The sequence below is a fragment of the Desmodus rotundus genome, chromosome 7, assembly GCF_022682495.2.
Source record: "Desmodus rotundus isolate HL8 chromosome 7, HLdesRot8A.1, whole genome shotgun sequence".
NCBI lineage: Eukaryota > Metazoa > Chordata > Mammalia > Chiroptera > Phyllostomidae > Desmodus > Desmodus rotundus.
The window spans coordinates 27,011,162-27,027,636 of record NC_071393.1 but is presented as its reverse complement, the minus strand read 5'-3'; the positions used below and the strand labels follow the sequence as shown (position 1 = coordinate 27,027,636).

General features: G+C 43.6%; 1 protein-coding gene across 4 annotated transcripts in view; it reads right to left on the bottom strand.

Annotated features, from left to right (window-relative positions):
• NTM (neurotrimin) overlaps window positions 1–16,475 on the bottom strand; it is a 940,923-nt gene that overhangs the window by 379,053 nt on the left and 545,395 nt on the right. The window lies entirely within an intron of this gene.

The window sequence follows — 16,475 nt, the reverse complement described above, 5'->3', positions numbered from 1 at the left end:
GCCTGTAAAGTGGGAATGACAGTAGACTCAATCTCACAGGTTGTTCTGAGGCAGACATGAGCATTTGGAATATCGTTTGGTACATAATGAGTGACTGATGACTCCCGGAGTTAATTTTGTCGGGGAGCTCCATGCTCCTCAGTTCCATTCACTGATGTATCATGGGTGGGGCTGATCTTGAAAAACAGTTTCCTTTAACTATAACCAAGGCTTGATTAAAAAAAAACAACAACAACAACCTGGGAAACACTACTTTCTTAAAAGATACTTAAAACCTAACATAGAAAAGAAACATGCATTTTCTGTAACTCAGTTTTCTGGTATTATATAGAGAAATACAATGTATCATATAAATGAATGTTGACACAAACTAAAGTTTAATCCTATGTGCAGGAAAATTATCATCTTAATTTTAACCAACTTTGATGACAAATTTCTTAAAATATATGGCTCACTTTGGTGCCTCTAGAGACTGAGTATTCTGAATATAATTTAATATATTTTAAAATGCTGCTATCTCACGTTCATCATTCTGAACATCAATTTTTATATCAATACTCATGGAAGTTAATGGGATATTTAAGAATATGCTTTATATGTGCCTATATAGCTATGAGTGAATTTCTTGCTTTCTCATTTTTCATCACTCCTAGTTATTATAATACCTTAGCAAAATTATAATACTTCTATGTTAATAATGACTTTGCATAAGAACAAAGTATTGGCATTAGTGATAGTGAATGCCAGTAATTTATTAAAAAGTATTTGCAGTCTTTGTTCTTTATTCTACATGACTTGGGACTTGAATATAAGACTAAGATTCCTCTGTCATTTTGGACTAAAAAGCTACACCTAACAAGACTAAGGGACTCTTTACCCATCCTTCCTCTCCTCACCAAATCCTGCATCACACCCTCCTTGTGTTTTCCTTAATTATCCGTAGTCAGTGTGCATGCATGCGTGGGTACACACACACACTTCAACCCCAAAATAACTCCTGGGGACTTTGGATATGGGACAGAACAGAAACTGACTCTTGGGGACTTTTTATGACTAATAAACAAGAAAAATCTATCTCAATCTCCTAAGTAAAATAGAGGAAGGAAGTAAAAACAAAAAGCAGGCACCTTGAGTATGTGTTTTAAATCAGGGAGGTGGGCAGTGATGCTTTCTAAATCAGAATATCCATGTTTGATTCAAAGTAGTAATGGGGCAAATAATTCTCTGAGTTCATCTCAAGATGTCAATAATCCATTATGTAAATGCTGCAGTGATGGTACTCCAACCAAACCAACAGTGCTCTGTTATCTCAAAATGCACAGGGTGCAAGTACTGCGATCACAACACCTTATATTCACTCTATCCGCTGAGTCTGGTTAATCACAAAATGTATTTGAAAGCATCTCTCAATCTTTACTGCTTCCACCATTGTCAAATCCACTTCCATCCCTCACCTGGATCTGCCAGAACCTCTGTAGGTATCATAGTTTGAACCTTGGATTTATAAATGATTCCCCAAATTGCCAGCCAGTATCACCTTGTTACAAGCCAGAACTCAGGCCATGTCACTCCTCCCTTTAAAATACATAGGTGGCTCCCTCTTAGAATGAAATGAGAACCAAGCCCATTGCCTGGCTCTCAGAGCCTGGCATGTCTGACCTCTTCCACCTCATCCTGCATCTCTTTCCCCACCATCTGCTCTGCTTCAAATATCCTCTTTCTTCCCCCTCCAACACTTGACGCTTGTCCCCCATGCCTGGAGTGCTGTAGGCCCAGATCCTTCTCTCCAATTACATCTCAGCTCAAATGTCACTTCCTCTCAGAGCAACTGCCCCTAACCCACCACTATAGCAGCTGCTCAGGGGGCCTGGACCACAACACCTCATCGAATCTGACGTATGTGCATAGGTCTCTGTTTGCTCACCAACTCCACTCACAAGAACATAAGCTCCAGGAGCACAGTCTGCCACTCTTATTCAATGCAGAACCCATGGCACATCGTATATATGTAAATAAACATGAGAATAAATATTTACTCTGCACCCGGTACTGCTAAATACTTCTTATTAATTATTTCATTTAATCCTTAACACATCCCATACAAGGCAGTTTCTATTAATCACTACTCTTACTTTACCAGGGAGGATAAGTAAGTTTCCCAGTGACACCAGAATCCATTCTCTTCATTATTCCCCTCTGTGATAGCCTCTAATAACATTCCTGATGGGTTCCCACAATTCTAGAAAAAGACTTCTCATTCCCTGGGGGTAAAAATCAAACCTGGCTACTTAGTTTTAGTGTCAGTTTATTTTACTGTGCCCTAGCTCCTTTAAAATTGGTAATTCCGTCCACAGCACACAGGGTGACTACAAGTGGGGAGATGCAGGGCAGCTGCCAAGAGCCTGAGCCCCGGGATTCACTGTCTGGAATCATCCCCCATTCTGGCATGTTTTAGACATGCGGCCTGGAGTAGCTTCAAAGTCTCTGCACTTCAGGCCCTCATTAGGTGAGATACTATGCAAAGTACTTAGAAAGGAAACATGGCCAAAAAAAAAAAAACCCAAATAAAACAAAAAGAAGAGCTCAGTAAAAGTTTGCTAGAATTTTTATTATTACTAATTTCTGACTGCTTAATTACCCAGTACCTGATTTTTCTCACTGAGCTAGATTCCATATATTACAATAACCCAAATGGATTGCCCACGAGGCTGTTCTATTAAGACAGATTCCTCCTTTCTCTCTGCTCTTGCTGGGGTATAGGTCAAGAATCCTTGAAAGAGCGTCTCCCAGGGAAACAAAGTATGCTAAAGCACTAACTTAATAAAACTCCGTGATTAAACCTGGGAGAGTTAACGTGCAGTCCAGGGCCATTTGTCTTATGCACCAGAGGAAAATAAAGTGCGAAGAGAACCTGGCTACGTAACATTAAATAATCATCTAGCAGCCGCGGTAGAAATCAGCAAGTTTAGTATCTTGACCTAGATAAATAAATGTCTTACTTAGGGAGAGCAAATCCATTGGGGGAAACTAAAGGATCGGGGACGTGGAATTCCTAACAAGCACGAAGGTGTTCGGAAAACAACAGCCCTGGTTTTAATTTGGGCAACAGGACAGGCATGAAAATGCAACGCCTCACAAATTGGCCAAGAGGAACCAAAAGCAGCGCTGAGCCCACAGCAAAGCCCGCGGCTCTCTCGGAGCCGGTCTGCATAGGACATGAGGACACACGCTGCCCGCCATTGGTCTCTATGGATCGTTTCCCTGACAAGTCCTGGGCCCAAGAGCCAACTGGCAGTGCAGGCCGCTGTTGCAGGAGAAATAGCACAGCACTGCCAGCTCTCAGTGACAAAGGGAGTGTTTATAGCAGGCCCACTGACAGCTGTCCGAGTGCCACATTTATTTACAAAATGTTAGTTAAATTACTGACAGTTGGCGCTGTGGAGGAAAAGCTGAGAGAAAAGCTGACATTTCTTGATCTAGCGGGTACTCACAGCATTAGTACTGCTCCCCTATCTGTTTATTAATTCCATTACTTGCTTGTTGGTTTAGGTATTGATGACTTCTGGCTTATTCACCAGTCATCGCTTTTAAGGGGCTTTGGGTGTGCTGGCAGTTAATCCGCTCCACACAATTGGGTTCCAAAGGCCCTCGGGCTAAAAGTTGTCCTGAGGATCTGCTGTTCCCTCAGGCCCCTTGTGTCTGCCCCAGCTCAGACTCAGAGCCTTGAGGCTCAAAGCCTTCCAGGAAGCCTCCTGAGGGCAGAGTGCAAATCCCTGGCCCGTTCCCTGCAAAGCCCACTGATGACAAGCGTATGCTCATTAAGTTATAAATAATCTGCACCATCTCGTTATTCTTCTTCTGTGGACTGGAGACAGGTTTTCCAGGAGAGAGCTGGACAAAGTGCTTCCATTTTTTATTCTTTCTGACAAGGGCAATTAGGATAGAGGAAAAAAGAATTTGGGTGATAAAGATCAACATTCTGGCTGCAAAGAGTTTTAGACACAAAAACATATTTCTGATACAGCTGTACAATCTCTTTTTCTCCGATGCTGGAAAAAGTATATACTGCCTTAAACTGTTACCTTTCATTTTTTTTTCTACTGTGTTTCTTATGTCAAAATAATGTGATGCCAATAATGCAATGTCTGTTTTTGCTGACAATTTGAAATGCATGGATAAATAAAGAGTAACTGAGCAGGCCTCCCCTAGACAGCCTATTCGAAACTATGGCCTTCGCCCTCCCTTTCTACCTCCTCACACTCTTCATTCTTCTCCACAGGATTCTCACCAGCTGATATTTTCCATCTTTACCATCATCTTGTTCATTGCCACAGTCTGCTGGAAGGTACGTTTCGTGAGGACTGGGGCTGTAACATCTTCTGCTAGCGGCTGTATTTCACAGTGTCTAGCATAGTGCCTGGCACATGGCTGGCAAATAATAAATACTTGCTGAATAAAACTGAACCTGGGATCACCACACAGAACACTCCCTTTGCAATCTGCTCTGACAGACCCTGACTACTCAGATGTGAAATGGACAGAGGCATGGCCACAGGGGCGGGACTAGCTCAGGAGGCCGGAACTCTGCTGCCCGCTCTCCCTCCAACAGCTGGCTATCAGTTTGTGAGATTCTGATGCTCCAGGTCAGGGTCATATCCTGGCCTTTCCATCACAGACCCAGGCCCCTTCCTGCTTTCTTCTCCCTGCGAACCCACAGTGGCCCTTCTGTGACCTTCCCACATCCCAGATTACAAGTGACCTCCCAGACCACAGTAGCATCCTTTTCAACATCCTTCCGAGGCCCTGGTTCCGAAGCTCACCTTACTAGGCTGGATGCTTCTGAGGATAGGAACTGTGGCTTATGTATCTTTATAGCCCGTATGGTGCTTAGCACAATGCCCGACACATTGTAACACGTGCAAAAAGCCCCATGACCAGTACAGAGCAGTATGGGATCCAAAGGTAAGCAAATAAGCAAATATTTTACATTTAATTAGATTTTATAATGTTGTCCTCATTCTGATTTTAGAACACTAAAACTTAATATTTTTAAAGATATTTATTTATCTTCAGTGAGAGTTGAGGAGAAGGAGAAGGAGAGAAACATCAATGTGAGAGAGAAACATCCATCGGTTGCCTCTCCCACAGGCCCCAACTGATGTTGAAACCCACAACCCAGGCACATGCCCTTGACCAGGAATCCTGGGAATCGAACTGGCAACCTTTCACTTTGTGGGCCGACGTCCAACCAACTGAACCACACTGCTCAAGACTTTAAAATTTAATTTTTAAAAAAGTAATAATTCTAGAAAATGCAAGGAGAAAGTCAAAGCCACTCATTTCATTAACCAGAAATATAGGAGTGTTACTATTTTGACTGAAGAGCCTTTCCATGCGCGCGCACACACACACACTCACACCCACACTCCCAGGTGCTGAGCCATTTTGATGAATGAGTCGTAGACCATTCAATTACCTGAAATGACTTAGGCAGAATTCTGCCTTTATTCATATTCAGGATGGTATTAATGTCAAATTATTTAGAAAATTAAAAAAAATGGTGAAAAAAATTGCAGGATAATAAAATTTATTTTTATATAAAGATAAATCAAACCAAACTAGACACTGTATTGCCTAAGAATACTTATATATTTGGTAAAACTCTAAAGAAAAGAAGGAAATGATAAAAAAAAAGTTCAGGCCGGTGGTCAGTTCCACAGAAGAGGCATGGGTGAAATAATGTGGGAACATGGGAGGTTTCACAGGTAGTGGAGGATCTAGTTATTAGAGTGGGTGGAAGGCACAGATGTGATCAATTTATGTTTTTATGTGTTATATGCACATTGATGTGTAAAATACATTATATTCAAAATGAAAATAATATATATTTAGTTCCTAGTCCACATAGAATAGTGTTCTACCCAAGCAAACATTTCATCAAGCATTTACTGAGCACCTACCATGAGCCAGGCCCAGTGTGAGAGGCCAGCAGGTCAAAATCGAACATAGAGAAAAGGGACCAATCGTAGGGGAACAAGTAATACACATTCTTCATCGATGGCCATGTGGCTTCAACCAAAACCGCATAACTACCTGTCCTCTCCATTCCCACTTTCTAGTAGAAATAAATTTGGTGATAAAAATAAAGAAATAACCGAAAAGTTCAAAATGCATTTATAGGAGCTATAAACATACTCCATTAAAAATAGGAGTATGCTTAATTAATATTTTACTCGCAACTCCACAGTAATCACTGAAACAGAGACCAAAAACACCATCGGTGCGCACTGTAAGGTTAACAGCCAACCTAGCATCAGCCAAGACAACCATAACAAAGTGAAACAAACAATAATTATTTACTTTTATAAAGTAATTAAAAGTTTTTCAATCAAGATAAAAATAGAGTAACAGTTTGCGATCTCTCTGCTGAAGGCTCTGTTACAAATCACACTTTCAGGACATTTTATCAGCTTCGACCTTTGCGAGACCACGAGCAGCAGGGCCTGGCAGAGCAGCTGAGCCTTTGATGGTCAATGCAAACCAAAGTCTAAGGAGGGCATAGCGTTTATTCACCCAAGGAAGCCTAGGGGCTGGTGCTCCAGGAGACTTTGTGACCCGTCAGGGAGACCCCTGCAATGTAACAGCTCGAAGTGACCTCCCACTTTGTGCATCCATGTGAGCCTCACCAGACCCAGAGAGAGAGATTCTCCATATGCTACCGTGAGTGCTGATACGAGGGGTGGCTCAGGCAATTGCGGGAGCTCAGGGGAGTTTTCCTTACCCAGCTGAGGTCTCTGTCTTTATCAGTGATACAAAGAAACAAACCAGATATGGTCTTTGTTTTTAGAGAACTTAAAATCAAACACAGATAAGACATAAAAATAATAGAATACAGAAAAATGAACAAGAAATGTTAATATACAAGAGCCAAAATTATCAAACTGCTCTAGTAGCTTCCATAACACTAAGAATAAAATCCTAAGTGGACACTGTAATCACCATGGCCAAGGGGCCCGGCCTGGACTTCTGCCTCCTCTCCACGTCTGTGTAAGCCAAGGACCCACCCTTACATCTTTGCATTGTCTCTGCTTCTGCTTGGAGCACCCTCCCCCAAACACGCAGGTGCTCACTCCCTTCCTCATCAGCTCACTCAAAGGCCCTGCCTCAGACCAACTTTTCCCCAAGAGTGAGTCTCAAATGAGCACCCGCTCTTCATTTCCTAGTGCCCTTTCTGCCTGCTGTCCTCTTCAGAGTTAGCAACACTGCCTGACCTTGCATTAGAAAACGTCTTTGTCCACTGTCTCCTCATGGCCCTGGGGCTAGAACTTGGCCCTTAGGAGGTGTTGAATGAGTATGTGTTGAATAAATGAGTGAGCAGTTGTTAACAACAAACTATGGGCACATAAAAGAGTAAGAGCTATGTTCCAATAGGAAAGAACACGGAAAGAGTGAGATGTATGATTTTTGTAGGATTTCCACAGACCTGAGTGTGGGCCAGAGGAGAGAAAGAACAGGAGAGAAGCGGTAGAAAAGGCAACCATGCTCAGTAAGCAGCAGAGAGCGCTGTGTTGGAGCATATGGAGGGTCCCTCTGTGGTGGGGGACAAAGCACAGGTAAAAGGCAACAGAAGAGGCCTGTGTCTGCAAATTCTGCGAGAGCCAGAATGTGAGTGAGAGCACCCTTCTTCCATCATGTCCTCTCCAAGATAAGCAGTTTTAACTTCTTTTATGCTAGTTTATGTATTATTAATGCCTAATATATGCCAGGCACAATTCCCAAGCTTTTACATGCCATCTTATCTAATTACTATAAATAATTGTGATATAATGAGATCGTTCAGGTAAAGCAGTTGTCATAGAATAACAGGTCCCCATTAAATGCTGCTATGATATTGTGTTTGGTTTTATTACTATATCATTCTTACAACAACTCTGTCCGGCAGGTATGAAGGTATTATTTAGCCCCATTTCACAGGTAAGAAAATAAAGGCTCACAGAAGTGAACAATTTTACAGATCAAGCTTGAGCTCAAATTTGCTCCAACCCCAGAATCTTTCTCCCACCACTGAAGACATTTTCAATTAGCATACTTTATGCAGACTGACAAAAGCTGAGTGCATGTGTTTAGGGTCTGTGTTCACGTGCTGTGTCTGACCCAGCCATAAAGAAAATTCCCAGGGCAGGCGCTGGAGTGCTGGAAGCTGAAATGTCCTAGCCCAGCTCTGGGGCTTCCTCGAAGTCCCATAATTTCGTGTTTCTGTTATAGCTTTAAAAAGTCAGTCCTTCTCTGGGTAAAATTCCATCCCAGCAAGTATCCCCCCTCCCATTCCTTCTTCCTTTCAGTTAGCAGAGAGAACCATGTTGTGAGTAGCAGTAGAAGGTCCACTGAAAACGCATGCTTAAAGAAATAACATGAACCAAAGTGGGCAATAACCCAGTGCACTTGGTCTTCCAGCAGGAAGGTCGCCAGCTCTAACACACCTTAGGTGAAAATACAAGGCAGCAGGGACATCATCCGCACTCAATAAAAATTCAAAAAATACAAGTATCTCTCATCTGGGCTAACTCTCCGAGTCTTCCAGCCAGTATGCGCACATGGAAGGTCAGAGCTCTCTCTCCCGGGGACTAGAAGGATGGGGACCGGGCAGGGCTTAGTCTCCGATGACCCCACCACCTGGTCTTGGCCAGCCTAGCGTCCCAGCAGGGTCCCTGGAGCCAGGCACCAATTACTACTTATATATTAATGATAACAATCAAAGCAACTATTTTTTCCAATACCGAAGATAACCCTAAGGGCAGAGAAATGTCAAACTGAATGCTTAATAAAGTTGGTGCAAAATGCTCTAGGGGTGAAATGTTGAATTTTCAGGCACAAATGGAAATAATTCACAGAAGGAAAGAAAGAAAAACTATCTCACCTTCTTAGCATACACAGTGTGTAGGTTTGATTACTGAATAGAGATATGAAATATGTGCTAAATAATTCTTCTGAACAGCTCATTAGGCCTAATCCATCTCTGATTTCTATAGGCCCATTAATTCCAAATATGTGTCTGCTGATACACACACACACACACATCCACACACGATGCTAAAATACTGGCCTAACTTCACAATGGAACATCCTGGAAATGGCAACAGGTAAAACGTCAAACTGGATATTATTCAGAATTTAAATGTTTGCAATTTTGAGATGTGATAAATAAAAAAATGACAAAGAATAACAGACGAAAGAAGGAGGACACTTCAGTTGGAAAACACCAGACCGCACGGCTGGATGTGTGTGCGGCAGGGGCCCAGCCCCAGACCCTGGCTGCCACAAAGCCACACGGCTGCCACCACCCACAAACATCCCCATGGAAACCACCAGGGATCTCCACACAGCAAACACTGGTGATACAGGTGTGTGTTTGTTTATGTGAGAGTTTTAAATGTATTTCTCATCTGCTATTCTTTGGGCTGCTATCATCATTTGTGCCTTAATTTCCATGTTATGCGAGTTCTCACAATCCCTCAAGGCCCTGAGCCATCTTGTTTCACTCCTTACCCTTCTGTGTTTTGAGACTGCCTCCTTCTTGCCCCGCTCTTCTTTTAATAGGTCATGCAACTGGCTGATTCTTTGGCCTAGAATGTTTGCCCTGCTGATCCCTGCGGGGCTCTCCCCTACTTTCATGCTCCTGACGGACCACCCTTGAAACACCCCTCTTGCGGCTGCCCAGCTTATACTGCCCCTCACCCACATTTTACTTTCTGGCATAATGCTTTGCCTACTTCCACACGACTGACCTCTGGGGCCTGCTAGGTACATTTGTGCAGGTGGGTGGTGCCCAAGGGCCCTGGGTAGAGAGAGCTGAAGAAGCACAGCTTCGTCTCTCCAACCAGCAGTCCTAGACTGGCTTGTCAGGCTGGGGATGGTCACCTATTTCGACTTGGTCTGGGCAAGCTGCATGCTAGGAGAGGATGCTTTTTTATCATTGTGTGGGGCTACAGTCTCAGTCTCGCTTCACTACAAATTGCTCTATGAGGAGGGGAACTCGGTGCCTAGAACAGTGCCTGGCACAGACCAGATGCATAGTAAGTAGTGCTGAAGTGACACGTGACGGAGCACCCATGTATCCCTCAAGGTCACATTAAGCTCCTATCAGGTGCCAGGTACTCTGCAGCATACTGAGACAAAAATGAAAATAAGACAAGGTTCCTGACCCCCAGCAAACCCCAAAGCCTCAATGTCTCTGCTTTGCCTGGGGTCATGGTAGACCCCTACACACAGCTGCCTACCCCCTCCCTCCTCACACCTTCCTTCCCCTGTAGCCACACGTTCATGGGACTACCCCGCCACCTGCTTGCTCTTCTAAATTCTGACCTCTGACGATGGTTTTCTCTCTTCATTTTCAACATTTTTAAGAACAAGCCTACAAATCATCCCATCTGTGTCTTTACTGTGTGTCAATGAAAACACCAAATGTTGGAATATCCCCGCCACAAAAGGTTGCACTAAATAAGAATCCTCCGTCCATCAATAAGCAATTTGTCATCTCAGAGGTATTTCACTCATTATAGTGTGTCTTCAGTTGGCTCCATTGTGGACACGTGCACATTTACTCCCAGGTAAAACTCGTCTTTGTCCCTGGTTTTTACCTGCGTGCAGGGTAATTCAGACATCTTACTTGGTTCAGAGATGTAGAGAGTCAAGCAGATGAAAATCAAACCTTTGAAACTTCAGTGTGAAAAGGTCATGGTTCTGACGTACAGACGGACCCACCCAAAAAATCACCAAAAACCTTGCCAAGAAATGTTAATGAATGCTTCAATGGGGATTTAAAAAATACATCTGTGTATTTCCATGCAGTTGAAACCAGAGAATATGAATGATAAGAGTGGCGTTGAATTGCATAGGTTCGTGCTAGCTACACTAACAAAGGAACTCCAAACTCCCAGAAGCCTATGACTACAGAAGTGTAGTTTCCCCTCATGCAGTGATCAAACAGACGGGGTTCTGGGTCAGCTGGTGTAGGCATTCCACAACCTGGCTGCCTGAGCATCTGCCAAATAGGACACCAGTTTCCAAGGTAATTTTGGACATCGACATCCAGATGGTGTAAGGAGAAACAGCATGAAGTAGTTCATCTGGGAGTGTTCTATGGGCCAATCCATACATAACACTCCTATGGGTAGAACTCCATCATATGACCATGCCTAAACTCCAAAGGGGCTGGGAAACACAATCAAGCTTTCTGACCAGGGGCGAGAATAAACAACATGTATGTTTAAGTAGCTAAGACTCCTTCCTCAACTGTAAAGAACTGAGCAGCGCAGTACAGATCATGTTCTGCCTTCTTATTTCAGAAACGGGGAAACTTCAGCCTAGACAAGCTAGTTTTATGAGCATCCTGCAGTGAGTTCAGACAGAGCCAGGACTAAAACGCAGGCCACCCTAGTTAGTCCTAGACCACTGCTCACATTCCAAAAACAATGACACTTGCCAAGATTGTTCAAAAGCATTCCTCCACAAAGATGCCTGTGTTGCTGCAGAATTTGCACCAATGGCAGCCCACTTCCTGTTCAAGGTATCATTGCACAATGCTCCCCCCAGGGTCCTGAGCTCCAAAGCATTGCTGTTTGCCCACAGCAGATACTTTTCCTGCCGAGTCCCTCCCCAGCTGTAGGAAGCTAACACACGCTGAGTGCCAGGCACTGTCCTAAATACTTCGTATTTCACCCCTGGCTCAGTGTTCCTATCATTAGTTCCTTTAAATGCAGGCAAAACTGAGGCACAGGGAGATTTATCCATGTGTCCAAGGTCGCATACCTGGGAGGTGGTGGAACCAGGATCTGACCCCAGAGAGAGGTCTGGTTCTAAGCTTTCCATGTACAGCCTTCAAGTAAAATTCCTTTAATAAACAAGTTTAAAATAAAATAGCAGATGCTGAATAATAAACTTCAGGCTCACGGCCCAATTTCTGCCTAACTCTGGCTTCCTTCCCTTCCCCCAAGTTTGTAGGCCTTGAGCTAGAAACTAATCCTTATTTTCAAGTGTTTATTAGATTTCCTGTAAGCCATCTTGAGAATGCAGAAATTTAAAGGTCCTTTAGATTCTGCCCATGTGGATTTTATGAAGCATGTCACCCTGTCCCAGTGATCCCCGCCTGAGTGTCCAGCTCCGGTCACCATCCCAGAAGACAAACCAATGCTAGGTCACATGCACCCCACCTCTGTCTGAGAACACCCAAATGTGTGCCAAGTCAGAGGGAAGCCTGGGTCTCTGCTTTCTAATGGAAAATTAATAATTTTCACTATTAATAGCTTGCTATTATTCCTAATAAATTTTTCATTCACTCAGCAAATATTACTTAATAGATCCCATATTCCAGGCAGTAACTTCACCACTATAAATGAGGGCAATAAAGTCCATGGCCTAGCAGATCTTACATTTTGTAGAAGAGCTGATAAGTAATAAATAAATGCCAGAGTTTTCTAATTGTTGAGGGCTATGAAGAAAATTAAAGTTTGGTAAGGGATAGAGTGATACGGAGGTGGGCATGACTACATCCAATCGCATTGTCTAGAAGTCTTACTAGAGAATGGGATGTTTGAGCACAGCCATGAAGGATCCCCCCCGTTCAGCACTGCAGTGGGTCCTGGAAAAGCAAGGAGCATTTCCTCAGGGAAAAGTGAACTCGGCAGGCTCAAGGAACAATAGAGAAGTTCAGTGACCTGCATCCTCGTGAGCAGGGCAGGAAGATGACCAAAGGCAGGCAGGTACCAGGTAATACAGAGTCTTTTGTCGCACCGAAGTGTTTGCATTCCATTCCAAATACAACTGGAAGCCACTGTAGGGTTTGGAATAGAGAGTGATGTGATTTGATTTATGTTCTTAAGTGATAACTCACTCAGGCTGCTACTTGGAGCATGGACTCTGGTGCATCAGCAGTGGAAGAAAGACCAGGTGAGATGCTACTGGGATAGTCCAGGGGAGGGCTGGTGGCAACTTAGCTACAGGGGCAGTGTTTGAGATGGTAAAGGTGGTCTGATTCGGGATATATCTTAAAAGTAAAGACAAGCAGGATTTACAGATGAGTTCAAAGTAGCGTAAGAAAGAAAAAAAAATGTATCAATTACATTCTGGGCATGAACAGCTTGGAAGAATGGCCAGGCCCATTCTTAAGACAGGGACAGACTGCGGGCAGATATGTTCGGGGGCTGGCGAGGAGCCGGGTGGGGGCTCCTGTTAAGAGTTCTGGTTGTGAGGCACTGAGTGCGAAATGTCTGAGTCATACACTGATCTGCAGATCAGCAACAGGAGGTGCAGCCTGGAGCTCTGGAGTGACAGACACAGGTCAGGAGAGAGCAGAGGACGGCAGCAAGAAAGGGGCTCCAGGCAGTGTGTGTGTGTGTGCCAGTGTAACCGGGGATTTTGAGGAAGATAGAAAAGGAGTGTCCCGCAGTCACAGGGTAACAAGGAGAACAACCGTCAAACTTTCAGGCCCACTGGTAAGCAGAATACAGGTATGGAAATAACCCAGGAAATAGCCAGGTTTCAGCTTAAGAGAAATAAAAAAATAATAAAAAATAAAAAAAAATAGGACCATTCAGAGAAGAAAAGAGACTGGAGGCAGAAGGATGTTGCTGTTGACAGGTCATAAAGACCAGACAGTAAAAATGTTTGGAGAATCTAGAGATGCTTGTCGCTGGGTCAGATTACTGGGTGTGCAGCAGGACCATATGGGTAAAAAGAATCTAAACTACAAAACATGGCCTGGGAGGTCTTTGACTTCTGAGGTAGCGAAAATAACCCGAAAATAAGATAGAATAGGGTTTACCCCATTGACCCCTTAAGAAAAAGAAGGATAATCAGTTCCATGCCAGACCAGCCTCCTAGACGCATGCACACCTCAGAGACGTGGTGGGTCCAGTTCCAGACCACCACAAGGCGAGCATCATAGTGAGAGAGTCATTCCATTTTTGTTGGTGCAAGGTCTTGCCTCCAATTTGTGAAAAAAGGCAGCATCTGTGTAGCACAATAAAGTGAAGTGCGGTAAAACGAGTCACACCTGGGTTTGTAATGGAGAGGCTGGGAAATCACTACCGGGACCGAACACTCACACCAACAGCGTCCAGAGCCCCAACGCCGCCCCTCCGTGGACTGCAGTGGCTTGTGTCATGGTGGGTGCCAGGGTGGTCTATCCAGGCCTTTCAGTGGTCCTTTACATGGGCTGCTTATTTGAGAAAATGATAATACCCAAGTGCGTCAGCTTCCTGGGGCTGCAGTCAAAGCACATTACAAACTGGATAGCTTAAAGTAACAGACACGCAGTGCCTTGCAGTTCAGAAAGCCAGGGCTCTGACATGAAGGTGTTGGTTGGCAGGACGTGCTTTCTGTGAAACCTGAAAGACAGAATCCTCCGTTGCTTCTGACCAGCTCCTGGTAGGTCGCTGGCAATCTTTGGCATACCTTGGCTAGCAACTGCATGACTCCTGTCCCTGTCTTCATCACCACACGGCATTCCCCTGTGTGTCTACTCTGCGACCACACTGTCATCTTCTTATTAGGACACCACTAGTCACATCGATTAGGGGCCACCCTACTTTAACATAAACTCATCGTAAATACCTAATCGAATCTGCAGTGACCCCACTTCCACATAAGGTCACAGCATGAGGTACTGGGTGTTAGGATTTCAACAAATCTTTTTTTTTTTTTCTTTCCAATTTCTTTTTTTGTGTGGCAGGGAGGGGTGTGGCACAATTCAACCCACCACACCAAAATGGTGCTTTTTCCGGTGTTCACGTATAACTACTATGCCTAGTGAAATACAGTTTGCATTTCTTACTTTCTTCCTCATTGGTTCCAACTGGCTAGAATTGTTTGGGATTCAGCTTTTCTGACGGGTAAATTTTCCCAAAGATGATTGTTCTAAGTGTAAAAGCACTTTTCCATTTATCCACTACACTGGAGTCTGTTTGAAAGCCAGACAAGATCAAGAAATTATTTTCACACAGTCATAGCTCCCTGTGCCTCCATGGGGCAAACAAAGCTTTGTCTGAAGGATAATTTCAATTTTGTCATTTTTCCATTTTCAGTGTAGTGGTGGATGCTGTTTTCATTAGAAATTTTATTATTTTAAAAAACCACCAGCAATAGTGTAAGATTAATTTATATGTTCATTTTATAAGACAACACTAACCCCCCAAAAGCTTTCAAAGCTAAAATATCTCACATTGACAAGACAGCAAGTTGGCCAAATGCACCCATATAAACCCAAACAACGTAACCACATGGAACAATGAGATCTGGGGAACACAGATCATGCAACATTGAAACTGCTCTATGGAACCCACGCCAACGTAAGCCCCACGCCACAGGGCTGAAGTGGAAAAGGCTCTTTCTGTGGCTCCCTCAGTGCGTTGTGGGATCAGCATTTAACGTCAAGCACACCAGTCTTGCCCCACACTTGCATATAAGAAAAAGTGCCAAATGCAGAGTGGTTTTCTTTCCTACTTTCCCCATCTCCACGTGAGCACTGCACGAGACTGTCCATGAAGAAGAGATGTGATTGAAGGGGAAGTGCGATAGAGAACATTAAACCATGGGGGGCTACACCCTGCGAGCAGTATCATCCTTACCCTCGTCTTGCCTGCTTACTCCAGTGGCTTGTCATGGAAAAATCAGTCTTCCAAGCAAAAGGGGTCTATGAACTCTAAATCTATACTTACATTCCTGACCCCACTATTTTTTTTTTTTCAAATAACCTGGCTCCATAGAAGCTTCTGTATGGTTTGTTCTGGTAGGAAATGCATCTTCAGATCCATGAACTGTCATAACTTGCTATGCAACAATCTTATTATGAAAATTAAAAAATACCTGTCTTCTCACTCCCTCTCTGATGTGAAATAGCTCAAGAAGTTATTTGAACTGAAGAAGATACCTAGAATCTAAACAGATGTGTGAGAGAAACACACAGGAAAGTACAATCACAGGTAGACAGGGAAGCATGCCTCTCTTCAAGATCTCTCAGAAGCAAGATGCAGTATATCTATCAGAGTGGAGCTAATGGGTGCTTAAGCTACAGTACTTTATAATGAAAACTGCAAGATATATGAATATTATATATACATAGACATGCACATGTGTATATGTGAATGTGAAAAGAACGTTATGATTATACACTAAGCTTTATGTCCATTATTCATTTTAACCTGAAACAACTATTTGAGGTAGGTGGTAACTGTCCTCTTTACACATAGAGATTAAAACATTTTGCCCAAGGTCGCACAGAGGGTGTACTTGCTTCAGGGTTAACAGAATCCTGCCTGCCAGTCCGGTTTCCCTCTAGTGTACTGCCCATCGGCTGTGAGCTAGCAAAGTCTTGTTTGTTGGAGATCTTTGTCTCCATCCCTGGCTCTTCCATGAAACATTCCGATTGCTTACTCCTCTCCTCACACATGCAACTTGAAATCACATTCTAAACCCAACCA